Below are 27,502 nucleotides of genomic sequence, written 5' to 3'. Positions count from 1 at the left end.
AGGGAAAATCCAAATTGTAGGCAACCATGTCGCAATAGATTGTGCAAGTCTTGGATAGATTCCAATGTCTTCTTTCTTCCTCAAATTAGAGTAAATTCCCATTTTTGTATATCTCGTAGTTTGCTCTATAGTAGTCAAGCTTGGCTAAGTAGACTCCTCTTTTCCCCACAATGTGAGCAATTGAAAGAGTGATCTACCAAGTCTAATGAGCATTATCTTTTGGATTCAAGATCTTATTTCCTCCACTCCAATTGTTGTTGTCTAATGTGGCTAACTGAGAGTCCAATTAACATGTAACAAGACCCTATTATTTGAATTTTTGATCACTTACATAGTTAGCAAGTCAATTCTATTAAGGCTTCAAACTTAGCCAAATTTATTATTGTGGTGGAGCACAAGTTTTGCCATCATCTTTGCCCATGGGATATCCTATTGCCAACACATGTGAAGCAATTTATCTCTTACAATTGAGCCTTCTACATGATATCTATCGACTGAAGACCGCCAAGGCTTTGCCCTTTTTTAAAAGTGTCCCTTGAAACTTGAAATGGGAGCAAGGTATTAGTTTTTTGTCATTTTCACTAAAGGAACTTTCCCATTAGGGTGTCCCAATACTTTTGCATTCCAAGGCTCCATACAATTGGTGGAAGATAAAAACATATTGTGGGTAGGTGGAGATCTCTAGAATATTTAATTTTACATGTAGAAGTCAGTGCTCCAATTGCCGATTTTCTTGCTAATTTTGTCCAACGCCTGGTTGGTTTTCTTAGCTTCCCTTATGTCAATACCTAAGGGAAGCCAAGATATCAAAATTCTTTCCCCTCTTGATCACTTTCCTCACGAATCGGGGTTGAGGATATTCTCTTTAGAGACAATGATCAAGGTGAACTTTTGGAAATTGAAATTAAAGCCCATGGTTTTGCCATAACATTCTAGAGCTTATGGTGCTTTTTGAAGAATATCCTTAGTAGCTTCTAACATCATGAGTAAGTCATTCGTAGAGCCTTAGCCAATTATTTCTTTTCCTTTGTATTTAATGCCAACTAATTCCTTGCTCTTTGCGGTGATTGCCAATGGCAAAAAGCAGAGAGATAGCTAGGCATTTGTATTAGACTCCTCAATCTCAAAGAAGTCCAAAAGCACGTGATTCACTAAAGTTTAATCTTGCATGTTTGTTGTTGATAGCTAAGGGAGGTTAGCAAATTTTCCATTAAAGTCCATTTTAAGCATTATTTGCTTTTGATAGCTCTATTAGACTCTATTGAGTGCATTTGACAAGAGGCTTTTGCACATTCTACCACAATGATTACGTTGAGAACATTGTCAAGGAGGGATTTGCCCCTTGTGAATCCATATCGATGTTTAGTAATGTGCCTCTAAATGATTGCATTGATAATTTATTGGCAATTTCTTTGGTGAAGTCTTTATAAACAGTGCTCATAAGGGCGATGGGTCTCCAATGAGATAGTTCCTACCATTATTTCCACTTGGGAATCAAGTTTAGTGTGCCTTTTTTTAAATATTAGAGGAGTTTCCTAGTCTCCCAATATGTATTAATCACCTTCATCATGTGAGGGGCTAAATTTGGCAATAAGTGCAACATACATTCCATTGTGATCCCATCATGTTTTGGATCATTTTTGGAGCCTAAACTCCTTAGGGACTTAAGTTATTCTTCTTGGGAAAATGATATGAGAAGATTTTAGTTGTCCTATTTTGAAATGACCTTATCCATAGCATTCAACATTAGATTGTCTACTTTTTGAGTCTACATCACCTATATCTACATATAATTTTGTGGAATAGCTTTTGCATTCTAGCACGATTTCACTTTGGATATGCAATCCACATCCCATTCTCTTGCTCCAGAATAGTGAGGCTCCCTTCATTCTCTCTAGCCTTATACTTCTTATACATCTTGCAAAGGTGCATTTTGGATCAAGGACAAGGTATTAATAAAAAAGAATGCATAACTTCTCCAATTCTTGCACTAAGGTAGTTGCCCTAATGATTTGAGCATGTTTAGGATCAATGACTCCTCTCGATTAAAAATTTTCCTTGATGCTTTTCGAGTCTTGAAGATGTCATTTCCCTATCTTAAATCCCACCTTTCAACATCACATGGCCATGCCCCTTGCAATGAAATATAATGATACAAGGTGTGATCAAAGTTACCCCAAGGATCTTGTCTGTAGGCACCAATATTCTCCTCTAACTTGGTGATGTCACCTCTTGCCATGTATGATAAGGCCACTTATTTAAAGTTACAAGAATTGGCAATCAACCCTTGGTGCATTCCTTCTATGATGTAGGGTTCAACTTCCTTTAGCTTGAACACCACTAGACCATGGTAAAAAAGGAGGCAATTAAAGTCCATAGTTATTTTTGCTGCCCTAGGAAACCATTCTCCACAATAAGTACTATACCACTAGTCAAGATTTTCCCAATAACCTCGGTGATTAAGTGAATGAAGGTGATGGGAGCTTAATCAAGCTGTGGACATCCCTTCAAGACACTTAGATTGAGCTTATTTTGGGCAACGTTCCAATCCTCTTGCTCTTCACTAGGGATTAACAAGGATAATTAAGAGGTGTTTCACAAATCTATGACCAAATTGAAGTCTCCATCAACAAACACCTTTGACAATGAAGTGTTTCCTATCTCTATCCAAATGTCTATTCTTGACTGAGTATGATTGTGGCCATAAACATTTATTAAATCAATTTTGTTATATTCCCATTTGATAGATATCCCAAGAATATTACCCCAAGTTTATTCATCATGCACTTTAGGTCTTTTCCAGTTGTAGCCACTTAAAGACATCCTAATTCCTAATCTCTCTCTCTCTCTCTCTCTCTCTCTCTCCCTCCCGCAAACCCCTAAACGAAGCCTGTGTACTCCCCTATTTTGAATTTTGTATCCACTCTATTTGTGGAGCTTATGTTCTCATAATGATACTACATCAAGATCCCATTTTCTAATTCATTTCTAAACAATCCTCTTTTGATGTTTCCATTGAGACCCTTAGCATTGATAATGACTAGTTTTATTTCATCCCTCATCATTCTTATTTGCGTTTTCCTCAATATGTGGTCTCTCAAGTAATTTCTCATTGTATTCTGGAGCTCCCTATTTCCTCCCTCCCATTTTTAATATGCAATCCTCTATGTATTTCCAAGCACTCTAAGTTAGTTCTAGCCATGAACTAGTGAGTTGATTTCTTATTTTCTTAAGGTCCCCAACTACAATAGTGTAAAGACATTTGGATCTTGGAATCCATTCCTAGGTATTCATCATCTAAATGGTTGTGGGAATTTGTTAAGATGCATGAATGGGTTGGCCTTGCCTTTGAGGTATCTAGAAATTATGGGTTTATTCCCAAAAATTTTAACTTGGGGAGGTTTGATCCATGTCTTATCAATCAATGCCATTTTGGGTTTAGTTATAGGCTCATTTCCTTTTTCTCTTTCAACCACTTGCCATTTCTCTTGCTAGTTGTGAAGCTCTTTTATTGTGTTCCTCTTCCTAATTTCATTTTGTTGGGCTATTTGACCATATCTGTTACTAGGAGGTTTTCTTTGACCTCTACTTTGACATCTTATCTTCCTTTGTTGCATTGGGGCATTCTTTGTAACAATGTCCCCACATCCCACAATTTAAGCATGATCCTACAAGCTTGCTCTACACCAACTTACATTTGAGCTAGCCAACATAAGAAACATCCAATGCCATGCGTTTAGGTTTGCTACCCTTTATGTTGCATAGTAAGTAGGCTTTATTCCTGAAGGGACTAGCAAGTAGAGGGACATAATGAGTTTTCCCCAATTTCCCAATGATGTCCAAAAGTAGGTTCCAAAGGTATATAATGAGGCTAGGTGACCCTAGCCAAATGAGGTATTCCTTGTTGAGAGTGTATTTCCCAATTTCAATGGTTTTCCCACAACATGATATAGATAAGGTCAAGGTCCCAAAAGTAGATTCCTTGGGCCAAGACCTTCTATGCTGCTTCCCACTTTGTAAAGATGACTTTGAAGAAGACTCTTACCCCATAGTATATTTGGTCAATTGCCCCTTCATTCTTGAGAGTAGTGTTCCAACAATAGCCATTACCATTTCTTTGGGAGGCCTGCTAGTGAATGAGAGACACAAATATTTAGCATTCAATTGGAGTAAATTGTTACAAAACTTCTTGATATCAGTGATCACTTTCTTTGTTGAGCCTTTGTGTTTCCCCTTCGTGCTATGTTTGATTTCCTCAATAGTGGATTAGCTTCCATTTTGAAGCTTGTAACCCTCCATAGTGTTGATGGAAGAGTCGACAATTTTGAGATGTCCAACCTAAAGCTCTTGCATGCCAATGCCCATTTCTTGTTTATTGCTAAACACATTATATTGTAATTTGTCATCCTCCAAATAGATAGTCATTGGTGTAAAGTGATTGTTTCTTTCCTTAGAGTCCAAAGGTATCCATGCACCTTTTTTCTTCTTCCATCTTCTATATAGGAAAGTAAGATGTAGTATTTGCCAAGTTGGAATGTTGTATGATAAGGTACTGAATTCCTTTAAACATTTGCAAGGAAATCAAATCACCCTTGTATACTATTCTCCATTGACATCCAATTTTCTCCAAATATTTTAATTATTGTTGGATGCCATTTTCATGCCTAACCACATTATTTTCACTTTGTGCAAACCAATTCCTAGAAAGATTGATCCAAAAATATGAACTGGGATGAATTAAGATAAACTGACCCCCCCTTGCCCCGGTCGTGCGATTCATGATATTGAGGACACTATGTTTCTCCATAGTAAGGACAAAGAAATCAACAACACTATTGTTTTGGTCCTCCTAATATGTGGTCATATTCTTTACAATAGTCCTTTGGATTGTGTCGAGCCAATAAGAACACACATTTGTGCAAAAAAACAAAATTTCAATTCCTTTTATTCTCACCCCTTGGCTTTCCATAGCCTAGAAGTGCATGCAAAGGACAATTTTTGCTTGTTCTTTACTTGGACCCTACAATGCATAAATAGGCCCTTCGATAATGTTGGAAGGCCTATTTGCATGTTATAAGGTCATGAGCCGTGTTTCGTTTTTGTGGACACTAGTTGACGACAATTCTTGTGTCAATTGTTTTATGTTTTTCTTTTCCTACTAGCAAACAAGATCACAAAGGCCCACATTGTGGAATCCTTGATATCTGTAAAGGCAAATGCTATAGATATACAATTATTCTTAGAGGGATTAAGTCCTAATTATATGCAATATGTCATGATTCCATATCATGAATGATAAGTATAATATTTTTGTTTTCATTTATATATAAGAGAATGTGAAACCTTTTGAAATGTTCAAACCAACCATACTTTTTGTTTACATGTAGATCACATTAGAGTAGTGACGTCATGGATATTAAATTTGGGAAAATCTACTTTATGAATTCCCTCCATGATTTTCATGGCGATGTGAAACTGTAGGTGCCTAACCTATGGGTATCGTATACTAAAGTTTTTATTACCAAGTTTTCAAAAAGGGTGTTTGGTACCTTGGAGGAGATATATCCACCTTTGAAAAGGAACAAGGAGCTCAAGTCCCTCACTAGCTAGACATCTCCTCTTTTGGATGGAGGGAAGTTGCCAACAAATGGAGGTTTTTAGAGGTCAAATTTATGCTTGAAGGCAAGAGAGTGGGGGTAACTATAAGTGGTAGGTTCACTTCTTTCTCACAACAAAAAACATATTTTAATGTTTCTAACAGTATTATGTCTTCATTCTTGCAGTTTAGTGAAAATTGCTATAATGATGAGTACATTTGGTGGGTTAGGGCCCAAACTATCAAAATACTCATTGACAAGCATGTTGACTCACTAGAAACCTAGATTCTTCAAAGATTGGGGGAGTGCCTAAGCTTGCCAAGAAGGTAGCTGTGGCTAAGAAAGGAATTGCAACCAAGAAGCCACCAAGTTCCAAAAAGCCTACTACTACTAGGAATCTTGTTGCTCCAAAAAAGACCATCATTGCCCAGAAGCCTAGTGTCGCTTAAAGGCATGTTGCTGCTTAGAAGCATGGTGCTATTACAAATCCCATTATTGCTAAAAAGCCATATGTTGTTGCTACCAGAGACCAAGCCCCAAAAAAGGGAAAGGGCAAGAGGCTTGCTACAAATGAGGATGCACATAAAAAATCATGCACAAGAAGCAGAAGGAAATTGTGTAGATGATAAGGATCAAGAGAGGAATGAAGAGGCTCTAGCTAGCGTTGGCCAAAGGAATATCCCAAGGAAGAGATAAGAAGGGTAGGAAACTCCCAATAGAAAAAACCAAAGCAAAAGCCTAAAGAAAACCCAAGCTTAAACACCACCAAAGGCCATAGAAAAGACCCTAGAGAAGGCTCCAAAAAAGACTCCTCAAAAGGTCTCATAAGAAAATCCACATTAGGAGAGAGAACCCTAGGCAATCCATTAAAGGGCTTCTTCCAATAAATTTATCATTTATAGTAAACCAATATCTCATATTTACAATTGAATATAGACTTTAAAGGGCCTCTCTAACACCTACTAATATTTGTTTCGTATTTATTGATGGATTCTTTATCATTGCTATCAACAGATTGTCAAAGCAAAGTAATAATGGCTTTCCTTAGAGTCATATGGGGTGAAAGGGAAAGATAAATTTATGGATAAGGGCAAGAATCTTTGTGTTCATTTGACAATTAATGAATAGGGTTGGAATCATTTCAAGTGCAATTTTACATGGGGCCAAATCATGTACTTCCTAAATTGAATGCTCTATCATTTGTCCACACACTTTTGTGGAATAGTAACCACATTAGACACAACTATTTAGGGGACAGGGTGACTAATCGGATTTATTGAAAGTAGTATTCTCATTGTTGAATGTTTCAATTTACCTCCCATGGCCTATTAAGCTTCAATGTTAGGTTGTCAATACTCATTGGAAGGTTGCAAATTGATAGCATCACTAATCAATTGCTCCATCTCAAGGCTTTATGGTGAATGTGCATAGTTAATTGTATAAGCTTCTTTTTAATAGATTGTCTTCAATCTAGTTTCATTTAGTTGGTGTAAGAGAGGGGGACTTAATAACAGGGAAATACTAGCTACACTGGCTGGTATATAAGGTGAGAGAGACTTAATTTTTCATTATCAGATAATTAATACAAGTTTTCTTTCTCCTTCACCTTGCTCTCCAAGCTTCCATGTATTCTCTCTCTATTCCTGTCTTTCTCTCTCCATTTATAGTCTTTCTCTCTCCTCGTACCTATCTTTCTCTCTCTTCTACTCTTCTTCTTCTTCTTCTCTGCAATCTTCTCTCTCTTCTTTCTCTCTCCCAGTCCCTCTCCTTGACAATTGGTATCAGAGCATAGGTTCTTGGTCCCAGTTAGTCCTTCATTTTACCCAGTTACAACCTTCTAGTCACATGGAATTTTGAGTCACAAGTACATAGGTACAGGGAGCAGTAGGGGAGTTTCCCAAAGATTTCTCAACCACAAGGACTGCATGCAGGAGCATTAATGGCGGCTTGGACCAAGTTTGGAGGAAGGAAGACCGACTTTGGCAGCTCATTGATCCCATTTTGAAGGTAAACTCTTAGTAACTGTGGTCACAGGAGTTAAAAGAAAGTCTAGTTGGGGTTACTTTTCAAGGAGACTGTTCTCTCTCCCCCTTTCTCAAGCGACTTGCAAGCTCCCATGGAGGTAATCAGCCCCAAACTTTGCTCTTCCTATTCCATGGAGTTTGCCTTCCTTTCCGGGGGCTCCTTAAGCCTTTGAGCTACAGGGTAAGTGGTGGAAGTGCTATGTGATACCTCCTCTCCCCTCTAGGCAGCTCCTCGCATTTCATGGTGCAAAATGCGGGCTGATTCCAGGCCAAAATGACATCACAACAACTCTCATTCCCAGCTTCTTGCAGGTCATTTGGGCAAGATTGAAGCCTCCTTTCTCATCTTCTTGGAATTCTCTTCCGTCTCAGAAACCCTAATCATATGCAGTCCATGGCAGCCATGAAAGCTTGGCATCAAGCTTAAGAATCTTGAAGATTTTGGTCTCTTCTCGGTCCTGGGGGTTCACTCTTCAAGCCTAGCTCAAGATTTGGCCATCAAGAAGCACAAGAAGAAGATTAGAAGCAAGATTTGAAGACATGCATTTGTGGGTAGCCATGGCTATGGAAGTAGAGCTTCAATTTCATCAAGAGCTCTTCATGGGAAGGTCATGAGCCATCCTATCTCCAAGCTACAACCACATTGGAGTTCATTCTCAAGATTTGAAGGCTTCTTGGAAGCAAGAAGTCGTTATGGAGTGCTCATTTGGAAGGAATCCTTCTCTTGATCGGTCTACGCAAGCAATGCCCTTCCCCCATTGAAGAACCCTTCTCCCCCAAGCTTGAATTCATCTCTTCTTGATGGAGCACAACCATTTTGGAGCTATGGAGCATGCGGGATCAAATTGGAGCTCTCGTGAAGGACTGAAGTGGCATTACTGGCTGCAATCTTGATCAAAAAACACAAGGTAACTGATTCTTGGCTCTCATTCTCTCCCATTAAGCCTCTTGTTGAATCCTATCCACTTGTTTGAGAGGATGCATGAGTCCAAGTAGGTAATAGGAGTCCCAAACATTGTATGCATGCTGAATATTAATCTCAGTCATTCTCATTTGATCCTATGGCATTGGAATGGATTTTATTCATACTGAAGCTTCATTGAGATTATACTTTTGCTTACCCATAACCCGGTTGGCTTCTTGTGAATTGGCTGAGCCAAGAATTGATTAATAAATCCATTGTATAAGGGTGAGTTGGCAGTGAGTCACTGCCGGTAAGCTCTCTATCCCTATTCCCAATTCCAATTCCATGCACTTCATGAAAAGCCAAAATTTCCATTCCTAAAATGCATCTCATGCTAGGTGTTTAATAATAAATGTTTGCCATGTTCAAGAGCCAGGTGAGTCGAAAGCAAAAGAGGGTACCCTGAATCCCCCTTCCGATTATGACCCTGAAGGGGTGCACAACCTGGCCTGGGGGGAACTTTGTCCACCTCCCGGTGATCCGGAGCCCAAAACTCGTTTGCACGTGCAAGTATTTCTTGGGAAATTGAGAAATTGACTTGGCATGATGGAAATTTTGATGACTATGGTATGACACAATCTTGTGTGCATGGGATGTATGATTGTACTTCAGCAAATGTATCTTTAGATACACAAGCAGCTATGTATGCAGTGATTTATGGTAATGTATTACTTGGATTGAAGATGGATATATGTATCATGGGATACACCTATGTAGTCATATATGCAGTAAGGGCAGTGGTTATGCATGTATGAGAGCCTATCTTGTAGGATATGGTCAGGGAAATGCTTACTCTTATGCTTAGTAATGCTGAAGTGATGCCAAACATGCTAAGGGATGCTAAAGTGATGTATGATGCCAAGCAAACAGTGAATCCCATAGTACAATAGAAGGGGAACCCAATTTCAATCCTCTTGTGACTATTTCAGGGTGCTATAGAGAAATTGCTTGCATTTGCAGAGGTGTTGCTACTCCCAGGAATTGAGGTTCTGACCTTGGAGAGTACCCTCAAGCCTTGCCAAGAACCCTGCTCAGTTTTGGATACCCACTTGGAGCATACCAAATACCTACATCCCAAAACAGGCCTTTCCTAGGTGTAGATAGGGTGCTGGACTGCACAGGACAGTCCCACATTTATGATTACAGATTTTTCTATATTACACCTAGGAACACCTGCCTATGCTCATCTCGAAGAGGGCATCGCTACCTCTGTTTTGAACCAAAAAGTAGGTCAATCAGAGTTGCCTAGCTCTAGTTATAGCCAAAACAGTGGCAGGTGGTCTCACGGGACTGCACCTAGACATGGCGGGTAACAGGGGGAAAAACAAAGCAAATGAAGAGTTCATGGATGGGATGTGCGCACCCCGAGGGATGAAACCAACTTTGAGGTTGAAGAGGAAGACCTCTCTCATGCCATGAGAAGTCTTAGTGCACTCAATCATACCCTTAGTTCACACGAGACTAGACATGTGGAGAGGCATAGGGAAGTAATAGAAGGTCAAGCTCAAATGGTGACGGAGATGCACCAAATGACCTCTACCATGGAAGAACTTGATGGACTCCCAAATGAAAGGCAAGAAAAAAGAGGATAGACCAAGCATACAAGTTGAAAGAGTGACCATCCCATCCATGAATGCAGTCTATGCAAGTACCCAATGTATTTTAGGAAGAACGGGCATTCCCAAAATCTTTGAGTAAGGAGAGCCCTCACAAAGGCATGAGGAGCCCATAAACAATGGGATGAGGAGTAACTCTCAACCACACCCACGCCCATGCCACCTATGCGTGCTCAACAGTCTTTTGGAAGAAATCAGTCAAACAATGGGTCATTTCTTGGCAGCCCAATGGATCAACCCCACTTTGGATATATGGGATAGCCCCCCAACATGAAAGGGAGTTGAGAGACAAAATCATTTTCTCAAAGTTCAATGGCCAGTCGTCCTCCCCGGTTGAATTAGAAGAATGGCTCTCGAAGCTTGAAGACTACTTTGACATAATGCTAAGAAATGACGATCAAAAGATACACTTTGCCACGATACACTTAGAGGGCTTTGCCCACACGTGGTGGCAGTACATAAATAGGGAAAATCAGCAGCTTGTTGACACTTGGGATGCATTCAAAGCTCCTATGATTCAAGTCTTTATATCTCCGATTGAGAAGGAGAAGCTTGCAAGGCAATGGTATGGCTTAGAGCAACGTGGGATGACGGTGTGTGACTACACAAACCAATTCCTCAATCTCACAATGTATGTTGAGTCCATTAGTGACGATGCAAAGCTTCATAAGTACATTTATGGTTTGGATCCCCAACTCTCGGCTGATGTTTCAGCCCAAAGTCCATCAGATTTGTTCAAAGCTATTGAGTTGGCTGAGAGGTACTCTCGTAATACTGCCAAGATGCTTCATTTTAGCATGGACAGCAAAGAGGGGCGTCTCAGCCATTAATTGGGCAGCAAAGAGGACCTATGCAGTCACATTTTGGGCAGCAAAGAAGTGCTGTAAGGCCCGGGCAGTTTGGGGCAGGTTATGGTGGTGGAAATATGCCATTTAGCACCCCGAAGATCCCCACATACCCCACCTTTAATGCCTCTAGGCAAAACAGTAATTTCAGGACTGCAAATCAAGGAAGAGCTGAACATAGAGAAGGGGATAAAAGGGGTAAAAATGCTTAAGCTTTTGGTGGTCAACGCTCTATCTCGATGGACCTCTACAAAGAGAGGAAAGAAAAAGGACTTTGCTTTAAATGCGGGGAAAAGTATACAGCCGAGCATGAATCTAAATGTGCTTATAGGAATGCAAAAACAAGGGTACATAGCATGTTTGTCTTTGATGAATCTGACGAGGATTATGAGGATGCAAATGCCTTTGCAATCACTGCAAAAAATGATGAGGTTGAAGAGGAATGTGGGCAAGAAGAATTCTTTGACCCGACTTACACATTTTCATTTGACCCCAGCAGTCATGTAGATGTAAATATGGGTGATAAGAATGGCTCACATGTTGCTGCCACTGTTTGTACTATCTCCCTGGATGCTTGGATAGGACCTAAGAGCCCAACACTCTTCATCTTCAAGGCAAGATTCACGGGAAAGATGTATTTGTCTTGGTAGATAGTGGTAGCACACACAGTTTCATAAATAGAAAAATGTTTTGTCTCTGATTTACAGCAACCAATGAGGGTGCAAGTGGCCAATGGGAATGAGAAAATTAGTACTCATGTATGCCCCCCAATTTTTTTGCTCAAGAAAGAGTTCAAGAAATGCTCCCAGATTTTTGTGCTGCAATTAAACAAGGAAAATGCAGATCAGTCCCGAAAAATGCATGATAATTCAGCCCTTAAGGCTCTACTTGTGGAGTATGGTGACTTGTTTCAATTACCTACAGCATTACCTCACAAGAGAGCGGTTGATTATCCCATTGATTTGGAGCCCCACTCCAAGCCAATCAATAAACCCCCTTACAGGTTCTCCAAATGTGAAAGAGAAGAAGTGGCCAAGCAGGTCAAGGATTTAGTAGATATGGGATTCATTGAGCCTACCTCATCCCCTTTTGCATCACCTGTCTTGCTGGTCAAAAAGAAAGATGGCACTTTCAGGATGTGCATAGATTACAGAGATTTGAATAAGATCACAATCAAGTAGATACCCTATTCCCAGGGTGGACGACCTGTTAGATGAGTTGAAGGGAGCTAAGTATTTCACAAAGATTGATTTGAGATCCGGCTACCATCAGATACGCATCTGTAAAGGGGATGAGATAAAGACTGCATTCAGGACTGATCATGGGCTCTATCACTTCTTGGTCATGCCCTTTGGCTTGACTAATGCACCAGCCACGTTTTAGAGCCTCATTGTGGGAGCTTTCGCTCAACCGCCAAGACCCACGGACCGCTTATTGTTTCAAGCGTTCCAAGCAAGCTCTAATGGCTATCTCTCACCTAGCTGACGCGCCGTCGATCCTACGAGTGTAGTGAGCTTATCTTAGTGCCGATATGAGTTGCCTCTTCTCTCACACATGCCGGTAGCTCCACGATCCTAGATGCTAGCTCAAGCATCCTCAAGCCTCCTCCACCTCCAAGCTCCATTCTCGATAGCCGCACGCGCAAGAAGAGAGAAGGGAAGGGAAGAAGAGAAGAGGAGATGGTGAAGAGCTTCACCCTCTTGATCCCTCACTCTCACACACTCACTCCCTCACACACACTCCCTCTCTCAAGAGCACACACAAGCAAGAAGATGAGAAGGAGAGAAGAAGAAGAAGACTCCTTTTGCCACACACCAAAGAATGAGCTTCTCATTCACTTTTTGAACTTTATATATACAAACCCTAAAATCCCATGGGTGCCCATCCCTTTTTTACATGACCGGCCATTGTGGCAAGGTCATTTTTCCATTTTCCTCTTCTAGCCTTGTGCCTCTAGCCTATACCCATCTAATATTTTACAATTGGCACAGGAGGGAGCCTGGCGCTCTTTTACAAGAGTTTTCCGAGTTTTTGAGGCGCCTTTTCATTTAAGGTTGCACTTTTTGCCTCGGTTCATCTTTAGAGGCTACCTGCGTGTCTTTGCTATTTTTCCATCTTCCTTTTGCTTTTTCCTCCATTTTTTCGCCATCTCGACTTGGGGTTAATATTACCCCCTCCTAGACGGGTGCCAGTCCCATGGCACTTTGGTGTTGGTGTAAGGGTGAGGGCCACATGTAGACTCAAGTGCTTGTGGGAGCTCAAGAATGATGTTCGTCGGAGCAGCTCACTGGATGTCATGGGTGGACGAGGGCCTCCGAAGTTGGTGGTTTGGTGCTTTTGGGGTGCTTGAAGAAGAAGGTGCGATGCTCTACCTAAGGGGAGTGCTTTCCTCATCGTGTTGGTGCATTGTGCCCGTGCTAGTGGAATGGGGAGGTGGGTCTAATTGCAGGCGAGCTCGGGTGGTGTCCCACACTTGAGGAGCCCATTTGTGCCAAGGGGGTGCGGTGCCAGTGGCTTAGGGTGACATGTCTAACCATAGGTGAGTGTTATCTCCCTAGGTGTGTCCTGCCCTTGATGTGCCCTAAGCGTGACGTGGGGGATCAAAAAGGGCTAGGGGGTTAGGAGCGGAGCCGACTGACTGAAGCCATCGGACACGCCTAACTTAAGGACCCCTAGGTGCAGTGATCGTGCTTTTCTTTGCTTCATTTCTTTTCTTTTCTTTTCTTTCTTCTCTTTTTTTTTTTGGGATACATTTAGGGATAGTATTACATTAGGAGTATGACAGCCAAGTTTAATTCTCATCGTTGGAATGAGGGGGGGAGGGAGGGCGGATGGATTTGCGTAAAAATTGGTGGCTTTGCATGTACCCTTTCAGGTTCATGTGGACGTGGAGAGAGACGGTGGATAGGAAGGGGTGATTACACCTAGTGAATTAGCTGTCACTCATATCCTCTAGGAGAGCTAGGAAAAAGGAAGGTAGTAGGCTAGCTCTCATCATTAAGTCATAGCACAACTATCAATAGCGTTAGGATCAAAAAAGAGGGGAGACAAGCCGTTTTCTTGCGGTGCCGGATCTTGCTTAAGTAGGAGCTTAAGGAGCCTAAGGTAATTACAGGTGGTTATGAAAGTGGGATCTGGACAGGAGAACTCAGCGAGGAAGCGCATCATGGAGGCGGGTAGGCTTCCTAGATCAAAAGGTAGAGCGTCCTCGAAGGAGGTGGCATTGGAATTGTAGATGACGGGGAAGTCATGCCTCCCATGGAGGGTGGTGACAAAATCCATGCCTACCCTACGAGGATACGCCATGAATGTGGGGTCGTTCCGCTCGTAGGATAGGGTGTTACAAAATGCCATCCAGGCGAGCATGTTGGTATTGCATATTCACCTTCTCCAGAGGGGTTGGCAGTCGTAGCCCCTTACTGTGTGTGGCACTTCGTATACTCTATCTTGCCAAAATTTGGCCTCCTCCATGCCCCATAGAGTGGGGTTCCTTGCCTTGTCATCCAGCCATTTTTGGCCTAGTCGGCTGCCAGCCGCGATCACCTCCTCCATTACTTTGATCGGCAGGACCCTTCTCAGGCTATCAGGCATCAGGAAGTTGAAAGAGAAAGGGTCATTTTCGATTTCTTGTCGTTCCCACACCACTAGCTCTATGTGGAATTGCGTTGGGAGGTCATCGGGGCATGGTGGGAGGGATGCGGATGGCCGCACGACTGGCTTGGCCTGCAGCTGCCTTTTGGCTTCTTCCACCAATTTTTTTCGTTGGTCCTTGAGCGCGGCTTGTCTGTCCAGGGGCGGGTCGAGTTGTTGCTGTTCCTGATCATGCGGCGAGGGGGGTTGTGGGATTATTTCTTCGTTGGTTCCTCTTCCCCCCTGCCAGTCGTCTAGCTGCGCGCCCCTTCCTCAAAGCTAAGTGCATCTGCCTCTTGGGGGGTTAGGCCGGCCAGTAGTAGGTACTTTCGCTATTCTTCCAAGCCCAACCTAACCACCACAGGTTGGGGTGGCATTTGTAGCCCCGCATGCAGGGCCCTGCGTGCGATGCTTATTTTCTTCTTCACCACCTCCAACGGCTCCTTTCCCTCTGATTGAGTTGTGTCCAGTAGTGTATTGAGGAAGGCTTGTTTTGCCGGGCAGTGAAGGCTGTCTGGGCGGCGTTCGCTTTACTTTTTGCCAAGATTTTTTCTTTCTCCACCAAGGTAAGGCACCGTGCCAGTGCCTTCACCCGTTTCTCGTTCTGTGTGGCCCATTCCTCGGCCCTTTTGCTCATTCCTTCCATGCTCTCCCCTTGCTTTTGTGCTAGGGTTACAAGCTTTTGCTCCTGGGCCCTGAGCTCTTTGCTCATGTTGTCTTGCTCTTTCTTCCCGAGGTGTAGCTAATCGGTCATGGACTCGATCTCTTTTCGTTGTTGCTCCCTCTTTTGTCTTCTCTCCTCTTCTTTGGCGCTCAGTTCCTCCATCATCTACTCAATGGTGGCGGTCTTTGACTCCAGTTCCTTATATTGCATTAGGAGGAGCTTGTATTCCCGCTGCATTTGTACGAGTTCTTGATTCTCGTCCTCCAGCCGCCCGCTGCTTGTAGCTTTCTTTCCTGTCCTCTTTATTCAACTCTTTCTTGAGTTCGAATATTTGGCGTTGCTGTATGGCGACGATGCGGGTTTTCTCCAGTTGGAAAGCCGCCACTGACTCTTTCTCTATCACCAACTCAGCCCACCGCCATTCTTTTTTCCTTCTTCGCTCTCTCCAGTTGGGAGAGCAGCTCAGCGACGTATTCGTCGTAACTGGCTGGTGGCATCATTGTTGCATGGGTGGGGGTGATTGAGGCCTCCATGCTCGGGCGCTTTTGGTCCTGCCTCAATTCTGCAGCTACGGCTGGCCTTTTTGGTCCCGTGGTCATGGTTTCCATGCTCTTCCCTTGGGCCATTTCCTTACTGATGAAGTATTGCATCTAGGCCACCAGGTTGGACACTTTCAAGCTAGTGGGGATGATAGGGGTGAGCATAGTGGGTTCAGCGCGGGGGGTGCCAGGAAGGTGGGGATAGGATGGAGGGGTGCTTTGCCTTTTCCTTTCGGAACTGCGGGGGGTGCGGGTTCTGGTGCGTGCATGCTGGAGCTAGGCCCTTCTTCCCTTGGCTGATTCCAAGCTTCTGGGTCATCCACCCTGCATTGCTGCTCAATGGACCGGTGTGTAGCCTTGGCCAGGTCCTCCTCCTCCTTTCTTCTTAAGTCCTCTTTCTCCTCCATGACTCTTCTTTTCCTTTCCTCTTCGGCCTTTTTGTATTCTTCCTCTAGTTTCTCTTTTTCCTCCTGCTCTTCTCTTTTCCTTTCAGCCTCTTGCTTTGATGCCTTTTTAGCCTGCCTAACTTGCTCTGTTTTTCTTCTTCTTCCAGCTTCCTCTTCCTTCTCTCTCCTCGGCCTCCCTGAGGGATTGTCTTTTCGCTTTCTCCAAGTCTTCCTTCTCCTTCCTACGGCCTTCATTCTGTTTCTTCTTCTTTTGCGCTGCTTTTTTCTTGGTCTCCTTGACCTGCTTTTTGCTTTTCTGTTTTTCCCCTTCTTCCTCGGTCTCTGTCCTATCACTGGACCTCTCTTGGTGTTGATGAGGAGGTGATATGTCGGGTGTTTCCCCCTCCCCCTCTTCTGCTTCTTTCACGGCCTCCTGGATAAGCACCGTTAGGATGCCCCCGTAGGCGATGAACGAGGCTTTAGAAGAGGCCCTCTTTCTTTCTGCGGCCTTCGACACTGCGGATTCTCCTCCTGCTGGCATGCTTCCTAAGGCTAGCGCTCGAGCTGCCTGGTCGATGGTCTTGCGTAGGGAGCCGTTTCAGTCGACTTCGTGCAGGGTATGGGCCACCACATTTTCCAGTATCGGTACGTTGATCCGGTGCATCAACGCGTTGTAGCGCTGGCTGGAAAAGAGCGCATGTATGAGTTTTGCCTGTAACGTGGTCTCTGCATTGGGGATGTCTTGGATACTGTTGCCGTTGTTTGTCAGCACGTCCTCCTTTCTCATCCCCAGCATGGCGTATACGTCCCTCTTCTGCTTCTTTTCCACCTTTGGTTCCAGTCCCAGTGCCTTCTCCACCAAGGCCGGGGTTAGACGAACCAATACTTGCTTAGCATTCTATCCTCTTCCCACTGTGACAGTGCCGCATTCGCTGTCGGGGTTGTAGGACCTGAGAAATTCCACACAACTCGTGTGGTTGGGTTCTTGTGCGAAACTTTCCAAGTACTTCTTGAGGTTGCAGCTTTCCATGACGCTTCTAGCCGCCTCTTCCTTGGCCACTAATTCTTCTAAATTGTGAATAGTTTGGAATTACAATTGATTGTAGGCGCGGCTCTCTAGGTTGATGCTGTACCATGTTTTCTCCTCCTCCGTGAAGGGGAGTCAGTGGGCTTGGTCTTGCTGCGACATTTTTTATTCCTGTCATAAACCGTAATTTCATTAGTGCTTGCGACATAATAATTGCTGGAAAAGAAAAAACTCTATGCTTTTGAATGAATTCATTAAGATCTAATGCAGATTTCCTTTTTCAGACTTTGACTTTTTGCCCTTTAATTCAAAGTTTTCATGCCCTTTTCCTACCCCATCCGTTTTTCACAATGTATGTCTACGTGCTTCACTGACTTTGATTTGATTTACTGATTCTGATCTGATTCACCTTACCCCCTCCCCTTCCAGTTTGAGAAGAATCCTTCCTAGGATTTAGGTTTAGAAGGTGAAGGGCTTTCGGCATGGAGGTGTAGGGGCTACTTGTGAAGGAGCCAAGTATAGAAATTGGGGTTGTATTCCAAATGGGCTTCGCAGTCTAGGTGAGAGGGTTTAATCCCCACTTGGGTGACCTATGTGAGAACATCAGTTAGGAAGTCACCTGAGTTGACTCTGCTAGCAATGTGTAACTCCTCCTCGGTCAGTAAGCGGTCAAGGTAGGGGTGTCCTTTGATGTGTTCTTCTATAGGACGGCCCCGCAGAGTGGTTAACACTCGATATGAGGTTGGTGCGACGTATGTGGGGTCGTACTCTGCTATTTTGATAGTGCGATGCTGCTTAGCATTGGTCATTATTCGGCATCCTTCAACTTCCCATTGCAACCTAAGAGCCTACCAGTGCCTTAAGAATTGGGATTTGGTCTCAGCAAGTTTTGACAGCTCTGCCACTTCTTGGTCAGTGATGGCAGAAGTGGTTCACTGATCATACGACGTGATGAGGCATTGTTTGATTGCTTGCTCTTTTGAGATCTCACTGCTGAGCAACTTAGTAGCAGAGGTAGCGGCTTTTGCAAATGCAAATTCAAACGTTTCCTAAGAACAAGACATCGTTTGAACTTCGGTTGCGAAGGATTCGTCCAATAGGCCTAAGTCGAGGTGATCGTAGCTCAGAGCTAGCGATACAAAAGCGGCGTCCAGTCGCTTAATGCAATCCACCACGTCATCCCCTATTTCTTAAGCTAAATCAGCTGCTAGTGAGAGAAAGGATTTCCTCTCATAAGAGGGCCTAAGGCCTGCGGGTGGTTGGGGTTTGGTAGGACTTGAGCCTTTGGCAACGAAAAGTTGCGGGGATGAGTGTTCTTGATCTTGCGATTGGGTTGCTGGGACGAAGGCTGGATTAGCAGTAGCCTCGAGTGATGGCCTGCTGCTTTTAGGATGTATTTGGAAAGTCGGATCAACGCTGGCGGGTGATGACTCTTGTGACGGCGGTTGTTGCTTGGGTCGATAGGCGTGGGCGACTCTCTTGGGTTCACGCATGGATGAGCTTGATGGTTGCGGGTCAGGGAAGTTCTGCAGCTTGTGGTTTTGAGGTTCTATGGTTTTTGGGATGATCAAACTTGAGGGGGGCGTACGAGTGGTGCCTCTGGCCATGTGGGCCTTAGGTATCCATAGCCAAGCATTGCTCTCATAGTAGCTTTGTGCCTGCAAGAGGGCGTTGGGGACCCATCTTTGACTAATTACATGTCTATTCTTGTAACTGCATTTGGGCCTCCTAGGTTTAGGGTTTCTGGTCTTAGGAGGGTAGGAGCGTCGACTCCTAGGAAGCTCTTGCGGTTGCTTAGGCATCCATTGAAGGCGAGGCTGTGGGGCCTTAGCTTTGGCTGCTATGGGTTGCGGTCTATGAAACTCGGGGAGTGGCGGCCCCGCACTACCCCCTCCTTAGACTTGCCTACAGATGTTTCTATTGATGGCTTTGTGGCCCGTGATGAGGTTGCGCATCCCTTGCTGAAAGCTGTAACAATGTGAACGTTGCCTATTGCGAGATGGATGTGCTGTGACATGTAGTCAACATTGCAGTGGGTCTGCTTTTTGAAGGTTCGCCCCAATAGTGACTCTGTGCCGGCATTTTTAACATTTGACAACACGTAAAAAATCATTGGGACAGTCTCAGACTCAATAGAAATGGCTGCTTTGCACTTGCCGAGTAGTGCATAGGAATGGGTCCCATATGGGCTTAATTTTGTAGTGGTGGGTTGAAGTTGTGGTTTGCCAAGTTGAGTCCAATGATCATGGGTTAAGACATTGAAGTCTGCTCCCTCGTCGATCAAGGCGTTGAAAGCACATGTTTGTTTTGCCCTGACCTTGATACGGAGGTATGCGGGTTCTACAGCCTCCTCATCCTCGTTGTCGATTTCAGTGATTGTGGCTACTCGTACTTTGACAGGTGGTTCTAACATCGGTGGCTCATGCAAAGGATGCGTAGGAGGGTAGTACTTCTTGACACGACTGCCATTGAAGAAGCCTATTCCTTCACCGTTTAGGGTCTCAAGTTCGACATTGCCTGTTTGGCTGATCGCACGAACTTTGAAGGGTCCAAGACCTCTAAACTTCATTTTTTGCTTATGCCCCTTAACTGAGTAGAGGAGCACTAAGTCACCCTGTTTGAACTTGCGCTGCTTGATGTGTTGGTCAAAGCAACTCTTGCGTCGGGCTTTCTCATAGATCAGTGCATGGGTGGCTAGAAGGCGAGTCTCCGAGAGGCGTTCAAGCTCAACTAGGTGTTGCGTCCATGCCTCCTTCCCTTCCCATTGTTCTTGAAGCGCTATTCTTAGGCTAGGAACGAAGAATTCTAATGGTAGAATCGCTTCTGTTCCATATGTCAGCCTAAAGGGGGTTTGACCAACAGTTGTTTTATAAGCCGTTCGGTAAGCCCACAGAGCTGCCATCAGCTTGTTGTCCCGGTTGTTGCGTGAAGCGGAGATAACCTTGGTTAGGACATTGACCAGAATCTTATTCGTTGATTCGGCTTGGCCGTTTGCCTGAGGGTAGTATGGCGAGGATTTGTGATGGATGATGAGGAAGGTGGACAGGAGATGCACAATCACTTCATTGATGAAGTGCGTGCCTTGGTCACTGACCAGTTCGATGGGGCAACAAAATCGTGAAATCACTTGCTCCCATAAAAACTTAGCCGTTGTTCTAGCGTTGTTTTTTCGTGTCGCTCGCGCTGTTGCCCATTTAGTGAGGTAATTCGTGGCCACAATGATGTACTTGGCCTGCGAATACTGTGCCGCAGGACTGATGGGTCCAATGAAATCAATTCTCCACTTTTCGAAGGGTTGTCGAGCAATAACTAGGGTTAATTCCATTTGATCCTTGTGAATTGGGACCTTCATCTGCTGGCACTTGTCACAGTGCTTGACGAATCGTGATGCATCGTGGAAAAGCGTGGGCCACCACAGTTGAGGCTGCAACACTTTTCGTGCTGTCGTGTCTCCGCTAAAGTGCCCTCTGGCAATGCCGCCATGAGCTTCTGAGAGCACATCGTGCATCTCATATTCGCACACGCATCTGCGTAACAATCCGTCTTGCCCCAGCCTATAGAGTTGGCCTGCAATTAGCTGATAGGGCTGGATCTTAAGGATTAATCGCCTAAGTCGGGCTTTTTCTATCGGTCGGTCAGGCAGTCCATGCTCAAGCACTTGGACTATGTCATCTGCCCAATACGATGTTAGATCAACCTTAAATAGATCTCTCTCGCGCTGGAAAGGTTAAATAGATGGGCGTCGGGCAGTTCATCAATGACACCTTGTCCAGCGGCTTCTCCGGTGGGGATGCGCGACATGTAATCAGCCATGTAATGCTGTTTTCCCTTTCGTACCACCACGGAGAAGTCAAACTCTAACAGCAGAAGGAGCCATCGAGCTATGCATCCTATAGCACAAGGTTTGTTTACTAGATAGAGCAAGGCTTGATGGTCCACAAAGTAGGTAAAGGGCGTGGCCAAAAGGTAATGCCGGAATTTCTTCACTACAAATACCATGGCTAATCCCTCTCTTTCCATCGTCGAGTAATTCATTTCCATCTCAATGAGTTTCCTGCTAGCAAAGCTCACTGGATAATCTAAATTGTGTTCACTAGGTTGGCACAACACTACCCCCACGGCAAACTTAGAAGCATTGATGTGCACGTGAAAGGTAGTGGTCCAATCTGGGGTTCGTAGGATTGGTGCTGTGGTTAGAGCCTTCTTCAATTCTTCATATGCCCGCTGGCATGCTTCAGTCCATTCGAATAGAATAAGCAGCTTGTATAAGGGTCTAGCGATCAACGCATAATTCAGTACAAACCGTCGATAGTATCCAGTATGGCCTAGGAAGCATTGAACTCCCTTGTAGTTGGTTGGGGGTGGAAGGTCAACAATGACCCTGACCTTCGAGAAGTTAGTGGCAATGCCGTTCTTTGACATCACATGCCCTAGGATGCATCCATGCTTCACCCAAAACTGACAATTTAAGGGGTTCAAGGAGAGACGATATAAACGTCGTCGACAAAGACTTCTAACTCCTTGTGAAGCATGTCCTTAAAGATGGTGCACATGAGGCATTGGAAAGTGGCAGGGTCATTAGTTAGCCCAAAGGGCATGACTATGTAAGCAAAGATGCCCCACTCAGTGGCGAAGGCAGTCTTATGCCTGTCAGCAGGATGCACTTGCACCTGGTTGTACCCTGAGAAGCCATCTAGAAAACTGTAGGCTTCCTTGCCTGCCACACTCTCAAGCATGTGCTCGGTGTACGACAACGGATAGTTGTCCCTCTTGGTAGCAGCATTTACCTTCTTGTAATTGATGCACACTCGAATTTTTCCATTCTTCTTCATCACGATGACTATGGGCGATACCCAGCCTGTGTGCTCAATTTCGTAAATGAATCCTGCTCTCATCAGCTTATCAATCTCTTCCTTGACAGCATGAGCATGTTTTGGATTCATAGGGTATGGTAGCTGCTTGATCGGCGTTGCGTCTGGCGTCATGGGTATGTTGTGAGTCACGACACTCGAATCTACCCCCTTAAGCTCTTCTAAGGACCAGGCAAACACGTCTATGTACTCTCGCAAGAGAGCGATAAGACTCATTTCTTCTTCATTAGTCAAGTCATCGGCAATGAAGACTGGTCAGTGTGTTTCCCCTTCCTGGGCTAGGTCCACCTCCTTGACCTTGGCTGGTCCCTCGATTGGTTCGCTTGTCTGTGCTTGACATTTGGTTCCTAACAGAACTACCACCCTATCCCCTTTTTTGAATTTCGTAAATCGTTTAGGGAGGTCCTGCAGTTTCCACTGTTCTTCCGTTCGAGTATCCCTGGGTTGTTTTGCCTTTTCCTGTCTTAATCATTAGCACCTCAGGTGGACAGGTAGGTCCCCCTTGGTGCGTTTGGTTGTGGGCGGCCTAGGGATCTCTGGATTACTATCTGAACTAACCTTCGATTTAGAATCGAACCCTCCGTCTTCGCTAGAAGAGGTGGTCTCCCCTCGTGGGCACAGTTCAGATGGTGATTCGATCCTAAATACTGATGTCATTCCCGGCTGGGCTAGTCCTGCTTGCTCAAGGTCTATGGCTCCTACGTGTTCCAACCAGGCGCGATCACATTCCATGAGTATGACCCCACGCTCCATCCTAAAGATACTCTTTTTCTGCAGCTTGGAGTCTGCTCGTATTTGCTTTATTTCTTGTCCTTCAGTGTCGTATTCCACAGTATCTTTCTCACCCTCATTTCATCACTGAAGGATTGGTAGTCTTCGTATTCGTCGTTAGAATTCTCTTCATCAAACTGTTCGTCGTCTCCTGGGGCTTGGTCTATCTCTGGTCGTTGGTCAGGAGCCAGGGCCCAGTTATACATGAGGTTTAAGTCATGCATTCTGGTCCATTGCCACTTGGATTCATCTAAGAGATCCTGGAGTGGTTTGAGATTTGCAGTTGGATTGCCAACTAGCTTGTCCGTTAGATATTCCAGTATCTCCTGGAGTTCCCTTTTGTGTGTTGGGACTTGGGAGTTGACGGGCTTCGGTTTCCCATGAAGGCTTCCTGCCATCATGCAAACTTGTACGGAGGGTATGTCATTAGCCTTGCCGATTGTTTTGATGGCTTGCTCATATGTCTTGTGATTAGAGAACGACAAGTCGATTGTAGCAAGGACATGCATCCAATCCCCCTCGTCCTCTGGGCATGAGATACACTTGGTCAAGGGCCCATAGGATTCCTTGACCAGAGCATTACCCTTGAGCATAACAGAGATGGCATCTAAGTCGACTGGCGAGGTCTTCCAAGTGTCCATCTCTACTCTCACGGCGTCCGTCCTATTGCCAAGGAAGATCAAGCCATTACCCCAATCTTCGATGATTCTAGCGTTGCGCATCTAGGAGCGGCCTAATAGGATGTCGTAATCCACTCCCTTCATGACTATAAAGTCAACGGAGAATTGGACACCTGCAATCTTCACTGGCCAATTCTTAAGCACCCCGAATGGCTTGACTCTCATACTGTTTGCTAGTGTGACATTAAACCTAGCAGTCTCAACAAGTGGGTTTCCCCAAGTCTGAAGCACTGCGTGGCTAAGCACACTAACCCCAGCCCCCGTATCCACGATTCCCTTCCTCGTTGTATCACCTAGGGCTAAAACCAGTAAGACCGCATGCATCTCGGAACCTTCCCAGAAGGCATTGACGTGCAAGGATTTAGGCATAGAGTGCAGTGTCAAACTCGGTATTTGCGTCTCTGCATCGTGGTCATGAGGGTCTGCCATGACCTGCTCTTGTGACCCTTCAACCCACTGCTTAAGATCTTGCCATAGGGTGGGATGCTGCCTAAGCAGATCTCCCAAGCTAAGTGTTACAGGGGTAGTCACCAATGTGGCTAGGAGGTTGTTGGGTGTTCGTCTCTCCCCTAACCTAGATTGTCCTAGCCAGTGGCCGTGACTGAACCGCGGCCCTGTAGCAGCGCCGAGGCTTGGCCTTAGCGACACCATTTGTGGTGCAATTGCTTCTCTTGACTTTGGTTGTGGAGGCAAGGTTGGCATACTTATGTTGGAGAGATCATCGATCCCATCCTCTATGATGGGCTCAACGTCTTTTAGATGCTCTTTGGCTTCCTTTACCCATTCCTTCACCTTTTCTATGGCCTCTAATTGTCGCTTCGGATGCGGGTATTCCCCTACCTTAGCGCTTCCTTTTTCGGTCGTCTTAGGGGCTAACGTCTCTGCTTCTGCGTCCGAGATCTTCTTTCCAGCAGGCAGAGTTGTAGCACTCTCTGTTTTTAGTGCAATTTTAGCTTTCGACTTCCTCCTTTGCCGTCTACAGCTCTTCTTCCCTATCAAGGCTTAGGTCCTGGCAGAGAGATGCTGGCCTGCTTCGTTTGGGCACGGGTCATGACCCGCAATGGAATAGGCGTGGCCTCCCCATCGTGGTTCTCGACACCAAACAACCCCAATGTGAGAGATGGCTTGTTGGCTGAGCTAGACGATGGCTTTCGCCTTGGGCAATCAACGAGGAGATGGGTGATTCTGCACTCAACACACCTTTGGTCCGCCTTGTCTCTGTTTTGTTGCTCTCTTTCAGGGCAGCGTGATGAGACATGACCTGGATGGCCACAAGTCCAACAGGTGATTGGATCTTGCATCTGCCCTCCTAGGCCTTTACCTCGTCCTCTTTCTAATGCCACCACCGGTACGGGGCGATAATCCATGAGAAAAGCGTTGCTCTCATCGTCATGCGAGACGTAAGGGCATATGTAAGCTTCTTCCTCGTCTGGTTCTTCCATATAGTGGATAGGAGCATCACTCAGTGGATGGGTTACGTAAGGATCAGGCGGTCTAGGAATGCATGTAGGGTTTATTTCCATCCTAGGAATGGCCGGATTAAAGTCGTTAGGCGCAGGGAGGGCCAATGGGGCTCCCCTTCTGAAAAATGGCTGCGGCCTGTTCGCTAGGTAAGGCTGGCCGTATGGTTGTGAGTATGGAAGTCTCCTTGGCAATCTACAATACGTGACGTCACGACCGAACCTACCATAGTTAGTGCAAGGTCTTGACCTAGGGTCTTGACACTTAGTTGGCAAGTGGTTTCCGCCACAGTACACGCATTGGACGTGTGGGCGCGTTGGTCGTCTCAACATGTCTTGCAACTTGGCTAGTTCCATCCTAACGTCAGCGAAGTCTTGGTTCGTTTTGGTGGTTTTTCCCTTATCCTAGGATGATGGGGCTGATCGCTCACTCGAGGCTGACACTTTTCTTCTGAGCTTCACGAGTTGGTCTCTTCTAGGTTTGCGCTTTTGGAGCTCCGCTCCTTCAGCTGATCATCAACTCGGATGGCTTCCTCGAAGACCCTGGTTAGCACATCTTGCTGCAAGCTCGAGTTTCCTGCCAAAGCCTTGTATAGTTCCTCATCTGAATCCCGCTGATAAATACAGTTGATACTGCTCTTTCAGTCGGTCGCTCTCCGGTAGGGATTCTCTTGAAGAGCCTCCGCGCATGGGTCACGTAATCGCGAATGTCCTCCTCTTTCTGCTTGACGTTCATCAAGCGTACTAGTAGATTATCGGAGTATCCGGGCTCGGCAAATCTCTTAATGAAGAGATCCTTGAGGCCATCGAAGTTGGCTCGCTCTGGTTATCTAAGCTCGTATACCACATCCTACCCTTGTCGCCCAAGCAAAGCTCGAACGCTTGAGAGTGTTGAGTCAGGTCGTTGAGGCCGTTGGCTTTGTAGACTTGCTCGAACTGCTCAACAAAGCTATATGGGTCGTCATGGGGTTGGTACTTATCGAGTTGCTTGGCAACAATAGGGATTTTAGACTGGCTCTTTGAGCCCTGTTTTGCTCCTAATCCTGCGAGTAGTGATGTCTCTAGAGCCGTGGCACTTTGCTCTACAGCCATGTTATCGAGTAGCCGCTTCATGAGAAGCTCACTCAGCATTAAGTCTCCTTCTAGTGCTCTCTCATGGTCCGTTCGATTTTTGCTAGCCAAGTTCAGCACCCGTTGCACCTCTCGCAACTCCATGCTTTGCCTTTGGCTCCTAGCCTGTTGATCCCTATTGTATTCAGCCATGCTTTGCAATGCTTTGCGAGCCAGCTTTCTCTCCTTTTCTAGATCTGCGATGATAGTGTCTGTTGTCCTACCGCGGTTCTCATACCGAGCATGAGCGTTGTAACTGCTGACCAGCTTGCTGAATAGCGTCTGGAAAGGCTTCTAAGTTGAATTCCTCATTAGATCTACGGTTTGAACTTTCTTCTGCCATTGTCGAGTTATCGCGCTCCACCAAGCTATCGATCAGGTTCAGTAGACTTGTCAAATCCACTTCGTCAGTGTCCCTCGCTTGGTCCTACTTTTGCGCGTTGATGGTTTGTCTATGTATTGGGTTCTCTCCTACTGGTGGGTTCCTTGAGTGGTTTATCTAGGTGAGTTCCTTCAGTTATTTAATACAGTCCTCAATTTATGGCCACTCAATGTGTCTTTCCCTGTGCACTTGTGCTCAATCAAGCTTTCAGTTTCCTTAAGTGTACTTCAAGTGCGGAAATTCAGGGTGAGTGCAGCAATCAATTTCTAAACGTCTTACGCACTCCCGTGTCGTTTTGGGCCTAATAGGCTTGTTGGGGTCAATTTCCTGGCCGTCTTGTCAGGGTTTAGGGTTTCTCTAAGATGTTGCCTCGTTCATTTTTGGTCCAATCAGGCCTTATAACTCAGCGGTTTGCATCTAAGCCTCCGGGTCTTGCAACTGCCCACTTCTAGCTTCTAAGCGGCGGCGCCCTACGATTTTGCCTATTCCGTGTGCCAGAATCAAGTCATGAGCGCCCTATGGTTTTTCGACAGTTTGTGCCGCTGAGTTCTAGCCGGGTCAGGTCAAATTTTTGAAAATTTGGTAAAAATCTAGCCCAACTGGTCCAAATTGTAGGGTCCGAGTGGGTTACTTGGATCGGCCGAGGCGCATGGGCCGAGGGCCGAATTTGGGACTTGAACAGGGTGGACTCGGACAGACCGAGGAGCGGATTCGGACGAAGTCACTCAGAAAAAGTGGCTCGGAAGGGGCCGAGTGGTTGATTCGGACACGGTTGCTCGGACGGGCCGAGGCAATTGGGCCGAGGCAAGTGGGCCGAGGGCCGAATTTGACACGTGGCAGAGGGCCAATTTGTCCACGGTCCAAATGGTGGACTTGGATGGGCCGAGTGGGCCGATTAGGGTTTTGACCGGGTGGGCTGAATGGCAAGGGGCCGAG

Source organism: Lygodium microphyllum, chromosome 5 (genome assembly GCF_053477565.2).
Source record: "Lygodium microphyllum isolate KBCC chromosome 5, Lygodium_microphyllum_v1.1.10, whole genome shotgun sequence".
NCBI classification, from domain to species: Eukaryota; Viridiplantae; Streptophyta; class Polypodiopsida; order Schizaeales; family Lygodiaceae; genus Lygodium; species Lygodium microphyllum.
Note: the sequence above shows the minus strand (reverse complement) of the source record.